We start from the raw sequence: 16,091 nt of genomic DNA, 5'->3' as shown, positions 1-16,091 counted from the left end.
ACGCCCAGGTGTGTTATTGCAGGCGTTTTTTGGGGGTCTTTGGAGGCAGGCAAAACATCTGAACTTCTGTATAGGGGTATATATACACACACATGTATGTATATATACACCTACACATATATAGGTGTGAAAATAGCAGAACACTATGCCTGCGCTAATGAAATAATTAACAGGCATATGGCTCCGCTCCTATCACACCTATATATGTGTATGTGTATATATACATACATGTGTGTGTATATATACCCCTATACAGAAGTTCAGATGTTTTGCCTGCCTCCAAAGAGCCCAAAAAATGCCCAAAAAAACACCTGCGCCCAAAAAAAACGCCCAGGTGTGTTATTGCAGGCGGTTTTTTTGGGCATTTTTTTGGGGTCTTTGGAGGCAGGCAAAACATCTGAACTTCTGTATAGGGGTATATATACACACACATGTATGTATATATACACATACACATATATAGGTGTGAAAGTAGCAGAACACTATGCTTGCGCTAATGAAATAATTAACAGGCATATGGCTCCGCTCCTATCACACCTATATATGTGTATGTGTATATATATATACATACATGTGTGTGTATATATACCCCTATACAGAAGTTCAGATGTTTTGCCTGCCTCCAAAGACTCCAAAAAAATGCCCAAAAAAACGCCTGCAATAACACACCTGGGCGGGTTTTTTTTGGCGCATGCGTTTTTTTGGGCATTTTTTGGGGGTCTTTGGAGACAGGCAAAACATCTGAACTTCTGTATAGGGGTATATATACACACACACTTATATGTATTATACACATACACACATATAGGTGTGATAGGAGCGGAGCCATATCCTGTTAATTATTTCATCAGCGCAAGCATAGTGTTCTGCTATTTTCACACCTATATATGTGTAGGTGTATATATACATACATGTGTGTGTATATATACCCCTATACACAAGTTCAGATGTCATGCCTGACTCCAAACATGTCCTCAAAAAAGCCCTATAAACGCCTGCAGCAAAAAGCAGGCTGACCGGCGAGAAGCCATATCCCTGTTCTATAAGTCACCTAAGAGAAACGATCTTTTCTCTATAGCGGTCACCCTGAAATGGAAGGGTTTGGTCACCCTGCCATAGCAGTCAGTGTCAGTTCACCCTACACTACACTACGGTCACCCTGGCACTTAACACTTTCCCTACAGAAACTAGATTTTTGAAGCTAACTAAAGTGGAAAATAGCACCCTAACTACACTAGATATCCCTTTCCTCACACGAATAATTGCTAAATGACACTTTGAAGCAGAAGTAACAGAACTGCTTCCACTCTCTTCCACGTCCCTGTATTACAATGCTAGGAATTTGGCGGGGCTATCTTATATACTGGGGGGCGTATTCACTAATGAGTGGCCTCTGGACCCCCTAGTCACTCCAATCACATTCCGAGCATTCTCCTGCCCCCTCAATTGGCTTTTACTAATGGTTCTGGTCCAATTACGGGCTTTTAAAGCCCATTTCCTGTCCCATTGCATTTTGGTCGGTTCTGGTTGCCGAATTCCGAACTTTTTCAGCAAAAAGTTCGGAATTCGGCCAAATTTCGAACACCCAATGTTCGGGTCGAACCGATGGTCGACCCAAACCGTTCGATCATCCCTAGTAGAGACCACAGTTTCTAGATTAAAGCATGGATAACAGATTCCCCTCTGTCTGCTATTGTATACTGACAACTGAAACCTACGGCTGTCAGGCTACCCAAACAGTAAATGTATCTGATTGGATCTCTCTATTTTATACTGCAGTGCTCCTCAAAACAGTTGCATACATATACAGTATGTGAATCATAGATAACTGCCAACCATATATTATGAAAATAATTGTTTAGACATATAAATACGGATATGGAATAAATATATATATATATATATATATATATATATATATATGGACATATAAATATAAATATGGAAATAAAGCAAAAATAAATAATACATAACTTGCTTTCAATGTGTTTATGTGCTCCAAACCATATATAAAAATATATTCCAAAAAGTTGCAGTGTACTAATTGTGCAATAAATCATCTAGATCCTTCAGTACCTTAGATCAGTAATTTCCCAATGTGGCAGTTACATCCACCCAAGTGTGCTACCAGATATGCCCTTACTCCTTAGGTGGGTCCTAATATTACAAGGAGGTTATACACAGCATTGTTTGACAATATTCTCCAATCTGCTTCACAGTCGAGGTCAGCTTCTGAAGAACATTTCAGGTTCCATATGCTCATAAGGAAACACTGAAAGACTCCACAATATTTACTGACTATTATGCTTCATGCACACTGGACGTTATCAAAACGTCAGTAGAAAGCTGTAGCTGTAGGAGTTTTTCAGCTTTTTTGCAGTAGCGTTTTTCAGCCTTTTTTAGCTTTTTTTAGCTGTGGCATTTTTTTAAGCTTTTTAGGCCTCATGCACACTAGACATTTTTACAGCTACTTCTAGAGACGTCTGACATTTTTTTTTCCTGCCTCTAAACGCCCCTCCATGTTAGCCTATGTGTCAACACACACATAGTGTTTTAGCCCCTAGACTGACCGGAATTCCTTCTGCCTCGATCCTGTGCAAGAGTCTTGGCAGAAGCTTGAGAGGAGGGAAATCAGAGGATACTGGCCCCAGGGGGCCACCAGCGCAGCTGTGGCGTCTGCTAGTGGATCCCGTGACCGCGCCACAAACCTCTGCACCTTCGTGTTGAGCAGAGACCTTGATGTCGATAGAGGCAAGGAAATCCCCCTGATGCAAGCATGTTACCACCATGCAAACAGACTCCATTCTGAACTTCTGTACCCACACAAAGCAGTTCAGGGCATTGCGATGCAGAATTGGACACACCCTGCCTTCTTTCTTCAGGACCGTGAACAGGTTTGAATAACACCCCTGAAAAAGTTCCAGGTTTGGAACCAGAACAATTACCCCTTGAAGTAACAGGTCTTGCACCGCCCCGAAGAGGGCATGCAATCAGTTCAGCGATAGACGCACATTGGAAGGAGAGAACCTCTCCGGAGGGTAAGAATGAAACTCGATCTTGTAGCCGGACCGTATCACTTCGTGGACCCACTTGTCTTGCACAAAGGAGGTCCATCGGTCCGGATACCAACAAAGACACCCCCCCACCCCAGGCACGGGTGAGGGCATACCTTCATGCAGAAGGAGCCTTATCTGTGGGTCTGGAGAACCCCCCTTTGGATTTGCCAGACCAAGTTCGCTTGGATCCTCCCGAAGAGACCTTGAAAGGCTTTGAATCCTTGTCAGCCGACCATGAGGGACGAGAAACTTCCTATGAGTCGAGAAGGACGGGCCACGTCTGCAACGAGGTTCCTTACCCTTAGTAGCCTGCAGAAGAAACATGCTCTTCCCCCCTGTGATATTCTTAATGCTCCAGACTTTTTTTAGAGGTCTGGTCCGCAGACCAAAATTTGAGCCGCAAAACCTAAGGACCATTGTGGAAACAGACAGCCTAAAAAGTCGGGGAGGCATCACAGATAAACTGCAGCCCCTGGACTGGTTCACTAGCTCTGCAAAGGCAGGGGAGAGCTGCTCACCCTCCAGGTTACGAGGTAAAAGCCTACCCCACTCAGTCAGAGTTTGCGACACCAGGGCAATGGTGAAGACCGGTCTAAGTGCCGAGCCGGCCATAGTAAACATACTGCGAGCCTTTCTGTGAGCCGGATTCTTAAAAGCTGGCGTTTCTTCTACCGGAATAATGGTTCCCATATTCAACCTGGAAACCGGGAGATCCACCTCGGGTGGAACAGTCCACTTCTTAAGGAGGGACTCTTCAAATGGGTACCTCATTGCGAATCACTTAGGGACAACAAAGGGATGTTTTAGACATTCCAACACTTTTGAGACAAAACTGAGGAGAAAATAGGAAGGAAAATGGAAACCCCTTCACCGCTTTAGACGGCTTGTTAGTGCCAAATGGAACTGATGCCTCTGTCACAGCTTGAGCTGCGTCCTCCATTTTTAAAGTCTCACACACAAACACAATCAGTGCGACCACCATCGCCTTTTCGTGCGTGGCTGTAGGAGTGGAGGAATTATCCTCACTATCTGAAAACTCAGGGCGCCAGGCCATAGACTGCTCAGGACAGGCCCCGTCCGTGGCAGCCAGATCAGATTCAGAAAATGAGGAGACAAATGAAGCAGGGGAAGGCAGGGGGCACTTTTAACTACCCCGCCGCCCAAAAGCCACCTCCACCCAGGACACAAAGGACTCCTGGACCTTCGTCAGTGCATCAATGAATGGTTGGGACCCAGAGGGCCCTGCAGGCTCTGAGAGGGGGGTCAGGTGGGGAAATGTCCTCCAAGAATGCCATAAGTTATAAGGGTACCCCAAAAAAGTGCAAAAGAACACTGCTAAGGGACACCCCCACGCGCTGGTAAGACCACCAGGTCGCTAGCCACAGAGCAGCCCCCGATCCTGTAGCAGAGAGAGGGAAAGGACCCCATCAGATTTACCACCCAACAGGCAGTCACCGGCAGCACCAGGATCAAAGCATTCCATGTGCATGGTCCAGGAAGGAAAGAGGCCCAGGAGTCAGCACCAGGGGATAAGGAGGGGCTCCCACAACTAAAATGGATGTCTAGAAGACTCCACAGTAATTGCCGCCAATCAATTCAATGCCGGAATAACGTAAAATGGCCACGGGAACACAAACATGGACACCAGCCTATACAGAAGAATAGGCTACAACAAAATGGCGGCCCGCGTGGCTCCCAGGGACCCAGGAGGGATCCCTGGGCCCAGGCAAGACACAGAGCAAGAAGCCCCCCCCCCCACCAGGTACAGCCCCCCCCCCCCCCCCAGCCGACTGCCCCAATTCACCAGTAAAGCTTGCCCCAGCCTCAGGAGGTATCCAGACAACCATATAACTCCAATATAGGTGGAGGGGAAAGCAGAGAGGGGAGGATAGATAACCCACAGGACCATCAGACCCAAGGGGGGCCTAACCGGAAGGAGAGAAACCTGGGGGCCCGACCATCCCAGGGAGGAGTCCGCGACCACCCCAAAACCCTCCAAGGGGAGAGGGGGGGAGAGGGAGGATAGGTCCTCACCATACCAGGAACCAGGCGGGAACAGCTCCAGACAGAACCTCCTCACCATCGAAATGGTGGGGCTGTCATCAAGGAGGAAAGCTGTGACGCAGGCCGAGACCCGGTCATATAAGACCTCGTGATCTCGTTTAACTCGCAGGTCAGCCCCCGTCTGGTGGGGCTATGTTGTAGCCGACCTAGCGTGGAGCTGAGGTGTGCGGGCTCGCTGGCCAGACTGGGGTGATCACTGGATCTAGATTATCCAGCCCGTCGTCCAGTCCGGCAGTTGATTGTAGATCTTACAGGAAAAAACCAGGAGAAAAAAAATCTATCTAAAAAGAAAAAATTGCCAGGACCAGAGATCCCAGCAAGGAACAAGGTCCTTACTCCTGACTAGGCAGAAAAAAATTGGGTACCTATAGCAGAGAGGGGGAGTATATTTCCTGGTACTGCCCATAGGTATAGTGAAGTTCTTTTTCTGCCTAGTGTTCTACTCTTGTAAGGGGCAGTACAACTTAATGGTCAAGAAGATCAGGAGCTACGTCCATCAATAAACAAAAGAGAAATGATGCTTTTGCCTAAATTTTACTACCTATAGCCCAGTGTGGATCCCAGCCTATTTCTTTCTCAAGGTGGAACGCTGTGTTGGTTCTTTTATTTGGAATGGCCCCTTCCCTTGCCTGGCCAAATCTACACTTTACCTTCCTGTGCAAATGGGGGGATTGGGTTTACCAAACTTCCAGGTATACTATTGGGCTGCAGTGTTAGTAACAATGTACTGGTGGTTTTAGGGCTCGCGCTCTTTAACTTCTGTGTGTGAGGAGGCAGCCTGTTTGGGATCTCTGTCAGACCTAAAAAACGTAGTCTATAGGTGAGCGAGGGCGTACGTTGCCATACTAGGTCGAACTAAGGTGACATTGCAGGTCTGGATGGCAGGTAGGCATCGGTTTTTGCAGGAGGCATGTTTGTCTCCCGCTCAGCCTCTCTGGGGGGAGTCCCAAATTAGCTAATTTCAGCTGATCTCTGATCCCCAAGTGTGGGCACGCTATGGCATTAAGACCCTACGAGATAGTATGCCTGCGGGTGTGCTGTTGCCCTTCCCCCAGCTTTCTTGGTTGTTCCGGTTGCCGGGCTGGATGTATTTTCGCAACGTTCAACTCGGCCAGGCTGCCATGGCTCAATTTCCCACTCCTCCTTTCCCCCAGCTGAATCCTGTTGAGAAAGTGCTGTCTCAGAAGGCTCTTAAAAAACCTTTATATGCCCTATATGGGACCCTGCTTGTTACTGATTCCCCCAAAATTGGGAAACTGTAGGATTCATGGAAATGGCACATTTCCTCTCTAGACTGAGAGGACTGGGAGGATTGTCTTGAGCAATGCCTCAAATTGGTAATTTCCGTTAGAGACAAATAAAACAAATTATGTTTTTACATTGGGTATATTATATATAAGTGAGACTGCAAAGCATATACCCAGATGAAGACCCTCACTGTCACCGCTGCCAGACACTGCTGGTTACCTACTTTCACATGTTCTGGGAGTGCCCTAGGATCTTTACCTTCTGGTCTGAAGTATTTGAGCTCATTAACCTTAGGCTTGAGTGGTCAGTCCCTATGTCCCCTGAACTGGCACTGCTAGGGATCCATGATGATGCTCAAAGGTCCCATCATAGTAAATTATTGATTTCAAATTTGCTATTTTATGCCAAAAAGAAATTCTCTGTAGATGGTCCTCCCCTACTCCTCCTAGTCTGTCGTCCTGGGAAGCCTTGATTGATGTGGCACTGCCTCTTTACAAGTTGACGTACATTAGTCGTGGCTGCATTTGGAATTTAGAGAAGGTCTGGCTGCAATGGACCTCCCAATAGAGTGGATTTGATGTGCCCCTTCAATAAGTAGGCCACAGTGTTTTGTGCCCCTCCCCCCTCCCATTCCCCTACGTCTTTTCCTCCTTGGGATGTTATTGGTTATTATACATTGTGAATGGTGAAATTGGTCTTATGAAAATGTAGTATTTTTTAAATATATCAGTTAATTTGAGCTGTTGCTGGATAATTGTTTGGATTATTTTTCTTTATACTGACTACGCTGTGTCACACCATGTCAAACTGTTTTTTTTTTTTTTTTTTTTTTGATTCTTCCCATACTTTATTATTATTATTCCTTTAATAAAGCAATCCTGATTGTTAAAAAAAAATAAAATTAATTACCACTTCCCATCCCTTAGGCTGTTTATAAAGTGGCTGAAGTGGTTATACTGGGACCATGACTGCAGCTACAGTCGTGATCCAGATATCGTTTTTTGAAGCAGTCGATTCTCTTTCTAGTAAATGTATTCTGAGCTGCTATACAGCTGCTGGATTACTTTTACAGGCAGCGGAGACCAGTAAAGATGCGATTAGCAACATCTGGTTCCTGGGACACAGTGAGAGGAACAAATGTTGTTCCTCCCACTGTGTGACGTCAGAAAGTGGAAGCAGCAAGAATGTCATCACTTCCGGTTTCAGTCCTATGTTAACAAGCCATTACTGGATTATGAAAGCATCAGATCAAACTGATATTGGTTTGATCAGATGCTTTGGAGGCCAGAGGAAAGATATGGGGTCTGGGATGTTGTTCATTTTTATTGATAGCAATAAACTTGATTTAAAAAAAAATAAAGGCATGATGTTAGAAAAAAAATTAAAATAAAATAATGTTTTTTTTTAAAGTGCCCCTGTCCCCACATTGCAAAGGTGAATGCGCGTCGGTCCCACACACATATGTAAATAGCGTAAATTGCGATTGCAGCACATGTGAGGTATAGCCGCGAATGTCAGTGCATGGGCAATATTTCTAGCTCCAGACCTCCTGTGATGTTCTAAACTGGTAACCTGTAAAGGCATTAAAGCATTACATATAGAGATTTTTAGGTACCGTAGTTTGGCACCGTTCCACGGGCTTACGCAATTTTAATTTTCTTGACATGTTTGGTGTCTAATTACTTGACATAACACCATCCTTTGTATTTTACCAAACAATTGGGTATTAAATTCATTAGAGTATATAAAAAAAATAAAAAATTGCCTTTTAAAAACTGCTGTACAAATATTGTGTCACATAAATAAAAAGCAACACCCAACATTTAATTCTCTAGAGCCTCTGTTTTTTAACATTATAATTATATAATTGTTGGGGGTTCTAAGTAGTTTTCTAGCAACAAATTTCCAATTTTACATGTAGGAGAGCAATGTCAGAATGAGCCCTGACTGGAACTGGTTAAAACAGTGTTCTTGGTTTGTGGTGCTTAGATGCAGTCTACTTCCGCTTTAATCACTTGCCGACCGCATTATAGCCAAATGATGGCTACAGCGTGGCAAGCTAATTCTGGGAGGCCATCATATGACAGCCTCCCGTGCTCGTACTTCTCGCACGCCCCCTGGGGCGTGCACCTGGAAATGTCACACGATCACTTTGTCAACAAACCAGGATAATGCCGGCTCAGCTCACACTGCTGCAGTGTTTCTCTCTCCTCTCCTCACATGCTGAATGGGTGTGAGGAGAGGAGAGAGAAAGACCACAGCAGCATGAGTTGGCATGAACCTGAGTGCCCTACAGTGCTAATCAGTGCCACTACAGTGCTCATCAGTGCCCTACGCTGCCACTACAGTGCTCCTCATTCTCATTAAGTCCTCATCAGTGCCACTAAAGTGCTCATCAGTAACACTACAGTGGTTATCAGTGCCCAATAGTGCACATCAGCGCCAACCTATCAGTGGATCCTCATCAGCGTCCGTCAATGTCGTAAAAATGTGTAAAAAGTGAGTAAAAAAAAATAAATTTATAATTTTCTTTCCACATTTTCCAAAAACTTATGGAAAAAAATGACATGTTCAAAAGACTCAAAATGCCTCGTAGAATATACGTTGGGGTGTTTAGTTTCCAAAATGAGGTCATTTTGTGGGCGTTTCAATTGTCCTGGTGCTTTAGGGCCTTCAAAAGTGTAATAGGTAGTCAAGAAATTAGATGTGTAATTTATGTCCCTAAAACACCTGATGGTGCTCCTTGCATGTCGGGCCTCTATGTGGCTAGGCTGTGAAAAAGTCTCACACGTGATAATCCCATACTCAGGAGGAGTAGCAGAATGTGTTTTGGGGTATAGTTGCAAATATACATATGTAATGTGAGAAAAATACCCTGTTAATATGACAATTTTGTAAAAAAAAAAAAAGAAATCTTCATTTTGCAAAGAATTGTGGGAAAAAATTTCAACTTTAATAAAACACACCATGTCTCTTACTAAATAACTTGGAATGTCTACTTCCAAAAAGGGGTCATTTGGGAAGTATTTGTACTGTCCTGGCTTGTTAGGCTCGGTTCACACTGGGGCGGCTTCAAAGTCGTCTGACTCTGGCGACTTCAGCACGGCTTGCAAACGACTTCTTTAATAGAAGTGAATGCAAGCCACTCCGAAGTTCCCTCCAAGTAGTGCAGGAACCTTTTCTCCATATTGATTGGTCGCTCCGATTAGACGGGTTTCATTGCACAGAATGGATTGTGACTTGTCAGGTGACTAAGTCCCCTGACAAGTCGCCCCAGTGTGAATCGAGCCTTAGTGTCTCAAGAAATGAGACAGGGTCCTTTCACATGGGCTTTCCGCCCAGCTGACTCCGTTTTGCTCAGCGGGGATCGATCCGCCGATCCCCGCTGAGCAGGCGGATGACAGGTCTGTCTCCGCTTACTTTGCAGAGACGGACCTGTAAGATCCCCGCTCTCCCCTATGGGAGATCGGATGAAAACAGACCGCCTGTCCGCTTTCATCTGATCTGAACCTCCAGACATATGGAAAATAGGGTTTCCATCCGTCTGGATTTTACGGACAGGATCAGATCAGATAGCAGCGGGTGTCAGCGGAGATGTCACCTCTGACATCCCCTGCTCCATAGAGGTGCATGGAGCATCCGATCAGGTCCGCCCTAAAAAACTGACATGCAGGCCTGATCGGGAAAGCTCGTGTGAAAGGGGCCTTAAGCCATAAGGTGTAATCAAGTGTGACCAGTTTTCAATGATTGGCACCATAGCTTGTAGACTTGTAGACTATAACCTTCACAAATAATATACACAGATTTGGGTTATTATTACTAAAAGAAATGTAGCAGTATGCATTTTGGTCAAAATGTATGAAGAAAAATTACTAATTTGCAAAACTGTATAACAGAAAAGAAGAAAAATGCAATTTTTTTTTTACATTTTTGGTCTTTTCCTATTTATAGTGCAAAAAATAAAAAAAAACAGCGGTGATTAAATACCACCAAAAGAAAGCTCTATTTGTGTGAAAAAAAGGACAAAAATTTCATATGGGTACAGTATTGCATGACTGAGTAATTGTCAAAGTGTGAGAGCGCTGAAAGCTGAAAATTGACCCCGTTAGGAAGGGAGTATACAGTGAGTACACCCCTCACATTTTTGTAAATATTTTATTATATCTGAAGAAATTACACTTTGTTGCAATGTAAAGTAGTGAGCGTACGGCTTGTATAACCGTGTAAATTTGCTGTCCCCTCAAAATAACTCAACACACAGTCATTAATGTCTAAACTGCTGGCAACAAAAGTGAGTACACTCCTAAGTTAAAATGTCAAAATTGGGCCCAAAATGTCAATATTTTGTGTGGCCACCATTTTTTTTCCAGCACTGCCTTAAGCCTCTTGGGCACGGAGTTCATCAGAGCTTCGCAGGTTGCCACTGGAGTCCTCTTCCACCACCCCTGGATGTTAGAGACCTTGCGCTCCTCCACCTTCTGTTTAAGGATGCCTCACAGATGCTCAATAGGGTTTAGGTCTGGAGATACGGTTGGCCAGTCCATCACCTTTACCCTCAGCTTCTTTAGCAAGGCAGTGGTCGTCTTGGAGGTGTGTTTGGGATCGTTATCATGTTGGAATACTGCCCTGTGGCCCAGTCTCTGAAGGGAGGAGATCATGCTCTGCTTCAGTTTGTTACACTACATGTTGGCATTCATAGTTCCCTCAATGAACTGTAGCTCCCCAGTGCCAGCAGCACTCATGCAGCCCCCAGACCATGACACTCCCACCACCATGCTTGACTGTAGGCAAGACACACTATCTTTGTACTCCTCACCTGGTTGCCGCCGCACATGCTTGACACCATCTGAACCAAATAAGTTTTGGTCTCACCAGACCACAGGACATGGTTCCAGTAATCCATGTCCTTAGTCTACTTGTCTTCAGCAAACTGTTTGCAGGCTTTCTTGTGCATCATCTTTAGATGAGGCTTCCATCTGGGACGACAGACATGCAGACCAATTTGATGCAGCATTGCTGGCAGCACTCATATGTCTATTTCCCAAAGTCAACCTCTGTATATGACGCTGAGCACATGCACTCAACTTCTTTGGTCGACCATGGTGAGGCCTGTTCTGAGTGGAACCTGTCCCATTAAACCGCTGTATGGTCTTGGCCACCGCGCTGCAGCTCAATTTCAGGGTCTTGGCAATCTTCTTACAGCCTAGGCCATCTTTATATAGAGCAACAATTTTTCAGATCCCCAGAGAGTTCTTTGCCATGAGGTGCCATGTTGAACTTCCAATGACCAGTATGAGAGAGTGAGAGCGATAACACCAAATTTAACACACCTGCTCCCCATTCACACCTGAGACATTGTAACACTAACAAGTCACATGACACGGGGGAGGGAAAATGACTAATTGGACCCAATTTGGACATTTCCACTTAGGGGTGTACTCACTTTTGTTGCCAGTGGTTTAGACATTATTGGCTGTGTGTAGAGTGATTTTGAGGGGGCAGCAAATTTACACTGTTATACAAGCTGTACACTCGCTACTTTACATTGTAGCAAAGTGTAATTTCTTTAGTGTTGTCATATGAAAAGATATAATAAAATACTTACAAAAATGTGAGGGGTGTACTCACTTTTTTGAGATACTGTAAGAAGGGATAGACCAAATATTGGCAAGGCCGATATATCGGGGGCCGATATGCACTATCCCCGTTAAATCGGTATCAGCCCCGGAACTGGCCGATATTGCCAATATTTTTCTGACGTCATTCTGCCTTCTTGGGGCCGCCTCCCTCGCCTTGGACAGCCTCGTCTGGAGTCGGGACTAGTCTCGCGGGAGTGTATCACAGCCATACACCCACCCACAGCAGCCGGGTTCCAGCCAGCCACCCACATCCACAGGCCCTGTACCAGCCAGCCACAGGCACTGTACCAGCGAGCAAGCCAGCCACCCACAGGCACTGTACCAGCCAGCCAGCCACCCACAGGCCCTGTACCAGCCAGCCACCCACAGCCCCTGGGCCAGCCAGCCACCCACCACAGGGTGCCAGACAGCCAGCCACTCACCAGACGGTGTCAAAAAGCCAGCCACCCACAGACAGGGTGCCAGAAAGCCAGCCACCCACAGACAGGGTGCCAGATAGCCAGCAACCCCCAGGCCCTGTAGCAGCCAGCCACAGGCACTGTACCAGCCAGCCACCCACAGCCCCTGTGCCAGCTACCCACCTACCAGAGGGTGCCAGCCAGCCAGCCAGCCACCACAGAAGCCGCAAGCTGTCACAGCCAGGTGCCCAAAGTTAAGATGTCAGCGCCAAGGAAAGAAGACAGCAGGTGAAGCCAGGTGGGGTGACTGCACTGCTGGATTGTGGAAAAGGCAAGTGGTTGTTTTTTTAAAAGTCAGGAGCTACAGTTTTGGCCGGTGGCCGGTTTCATACCTAACACAGATGCAGCTCAGAGCAGGGGTCCGGTGTGTCCTTGTTCTACATATCAGGGTTGAAACAGGCCCAAATATTTGCCTGAATTCGGACCCGAAACCGAGTCAAAGACGCACAGGACCTCTGTGCAATCTGTTCCGCAGCCGTCCTGGAAATGTGTGCACCGGCTCCATTGAGAGCTGGGACACACTCTCCTGTCATGCAAATTGGATGCAGGAAAACCAATCCAATTGGCACTAGTGTGAATCCATCCTTAACCTTTAAACAGAGTAGGGAAGGGTTAACACCCCTGTCGGGGTATTTTTGCTGTCTTTGTACCATTAGGCACATTTCTCATCCCAGAGATACAAAAGGAAAAGACAAGATAATTCCAAAAGTGAGGGGTATTCACTTCTTTGACATTTTAGAAGATTACTTCTTACCTCTTTATGGGGACAACTCTAAAACTTTGGATTTCCGATCACGTTTGTTTTGTAACAGTAATCACCATGACAAACAGAGGGTTTGAATATCCCCAGTGGATAATCCTTCCCCACGCCGTACAATAAAAACAAAAGGTTTTGTCTAAAAATACACTTTAAATTTCACTGTTTCAAATAATAAAATACAACTGTAAAAGAATAATTGATGTGGTCATATTTGACACAGGAGGCGGTTCCTTTGGAAGGCTACAATCACATTGCATGTAGAGCTGCATTGCACTAGCGTTAGCCCTCTGAACATCATGGAACACTTTTTAGAAGGCATTTGACATGGGTTGAGGAGGTATTATGTAAACTCTCCAATATCTGTTTTAAGCCCTAAAACCACAGTTGGAGGGAGGGTTGCAGCTCAGCCCAATTCACTTGAACCTAGCCTGAATGAGATAGGGGATTGAATTGCTGCCGCAAAGCATTACGACCGTGGCATGTGAACACCACAGTCTGTTGCCTTTGTGCCTCAAATGCAAGGGTAAATAAGCCCTTAGTGTGTATGCATTAAGCAGGACACTGACAGCAGACAAAGGTTGCTGTCATCAAATTAGTAAACTGCAGCACGTCCAAGTGCTTTTTTTACTGGGAATTTGGTCTTTAAATAAATATTATTGTTTTTAATTATGAACTAATATTGCTTACTAATAATGAAAAAAGGGAACTGCTTTGTAAATGTTTTATACAATATAAATATCACAGAGACTAGATCAAGTTTATTCACAAAATACTCTAGCATCAAGTACAAATATTGCAGACTGATTGAAACAGTTGACATTCTGGTATCCTTTCAGGGTGTTCCTAAAATATCCTGCAGACATCAAAGGTTCTTTTGTTTCATAGAATCACAAAACTAATCTGTTACAGCATTTACCCCAAACGGTCACTTACCCCAAAACTTGTCCAGGCTGTATGTGCACCTGTCTGCTGATTATCAGAGTCCCTTCATAGAAATGGTTGCCTTCTGACTTCATTAATGTGCTGCATATTAAATAATTCATTGAGTTGACTGTAAGCTCCTCCAGTCAGGAGCGTATGTTTCTTATTTTCTGTAGAACCACATCTCTTGCCACGAATACAGTGTATGTGACATGTCTTCACAAATGATCTGAAGCAAATGTTCTGCAGAAGGGTGATGAGCAATGTGACTTCGATTTTCAGTGCATCCTTGTGGTTACACACAGCATACTGGATGGAACACACCTAGAATATCAGAAGTGCACATTAACACATATTAAGCAACCATTCCCTCATAATTGTACCACAGTCATTTTACAGCCTATGATTCTTCCACAGTATAGAACACATTAATTGACTTAAAAAAAAACACACTAATTACATTGAAATGTGGTTATGTGAGGATTTCTGGAGATCACATGTTATTAGGATGAGCAATATTTCAGCCACTGCTTTTACAGAACCTAGACACTTTCAGTTTTACAAAAACAGGATATAGGTCAATTATTTTAGATGTTTGCTGGACTGGCCACCTGCTTGGTCTCTTACAAGAGGGCAAATGTGTTGGGTGGTGAGGGGGGTATTTTTCCTTAGGCTGCTTAAAAAATAATAGGTAAGTAGGTGTTGCCTCCGTCCCTGTATGTGCTATTAGGGGGTTTTTTGGTGCCTCAGGCCAAGAGGGATTGGGACTTTAAGGGCAAGTGCATAGATATAGAAACAAGTATATGAATATATGATAGATAATGTTCCATTTCAAATAAAACAAAATTTTTTTTTTTTTATTTACAACAATGTAAATCCATATATTGTAGAAGAGACAACATATATAGGTGAACAAGGTGCTTGGGGGTGGTTTCATTTTTTTTTTCCTTTAGTAAAGATGCTGCTACTTTTTCTGTAGCAGGAATAAGACTACGTGGCATAAGACATGCATATTAAATACAGTCAAGAAAAATGAATACCCCTGTTTAGAATATGCTAACAGCTGAAATATCATGGACGTGATCAGCAAAAGTCCTTTGGTTAACTGGCCATTCAGACATCTGCCCAAATTTGATAGGAGGAAGCCCCATTCGACTTCATCCATAAAGTGGGCTGACAATAAAACAAAGCATTGTGCAATCCAATATAGAAGGAGAAAGACAGGAAGCGCCACCTAAGTGTAGTATTACAGGCAATTTATTGTCACACAATATATTAAAAACGGACAAGATGTAAGTAGGTAATAAGCTCATCAAATGGGGTAGGCAAGGGGAGCCGTTTCGATCCATCCCCCTCTTTATCCACGCCGTCCACGGAGCTGCATGTTGGCCAGTTCCTGGGGTAGTCCCGTGCACCAGGAAGCGAACCAGCGTGGACTGCAAGCGGAAGTTACGTCACCGGAAGACGAAGAGCCGGAACAGTCGGGCGGGCAGAGGATAGCAGAGAATGGCAGGCTACACGCTCGGAGCAACAGCTCCTTCTTCAGGCATTTTTTAATATATTGTGCAACTATAAATTGCCTGTAATACTACACTTAGGTGGCGTTTCCTGTCTTTCTCCTTCTTCATTCCCAGCTACAGAGCTTGCTAGACTCTTAGGCCCCGTTCACATCTAGGCGTTTTGGGGCGTTTTTGGGGAGTTTTTCTGCTCTAGGATCAGCTCTCAAAACGCCCAACAAGACAAATCCTATTCATTTCAATGGCCCCTGTTCACATCTGAGCGTTTTGACGCTGTATACAAAACGCCCAACGCTCAAAAAAGTACATGAGCTTCTTTTTGGGCAGATTACAGGCGGTTTCCATTGGTATCTTTTCAATCAAAAAACGCCTGCACAAAAAACGCCTGTAAATCGCGGTAAAAATCGCGGTACAATCGCGGTAAAAAC

General features: G+C 44.7%; 1 protein-coding gene across 2 annotated transcripts in view; it reads right to left on the bottom strand.

The window, feature by feature from the left end:
- The window catches only part of TNK2 (tyrosine kinase non receptor 2), a 362,744-nt gene that overhangs the window by 263,030 nt on the left and 83,623 nt on the right, over positions 1 to 16,091 (bottom strand). For both annotated transcript variants that reach the window (XM_082252264.1, XM_082252263.1), the window contains one exon: positions 14,159 to 14,470. The gene's annotated coding sequence lies outside the window, so the exon portion shown is untranslated. The remainder of the gene's footprint in view (positions 1 to 14,158; positions 14,471 to 16,091) is intronic.

This window comes from Pelophylax lessonae, assembly GCF_965119305.1.
Source record: "Pelophylax lessonae genome assembly, chromosome: 3".
Lineage (NCBI taxonomy): Eukaryota > Metazoa > Chordata > Amphibia > Anura > Ranidae > Pelophylax > Pelophylax lessonae.
The sequence above is the reverse complement of the archived record's forward strand: the minus strand, read 5'-3'. Positions and strand labels throughout refer to the sequence as shown.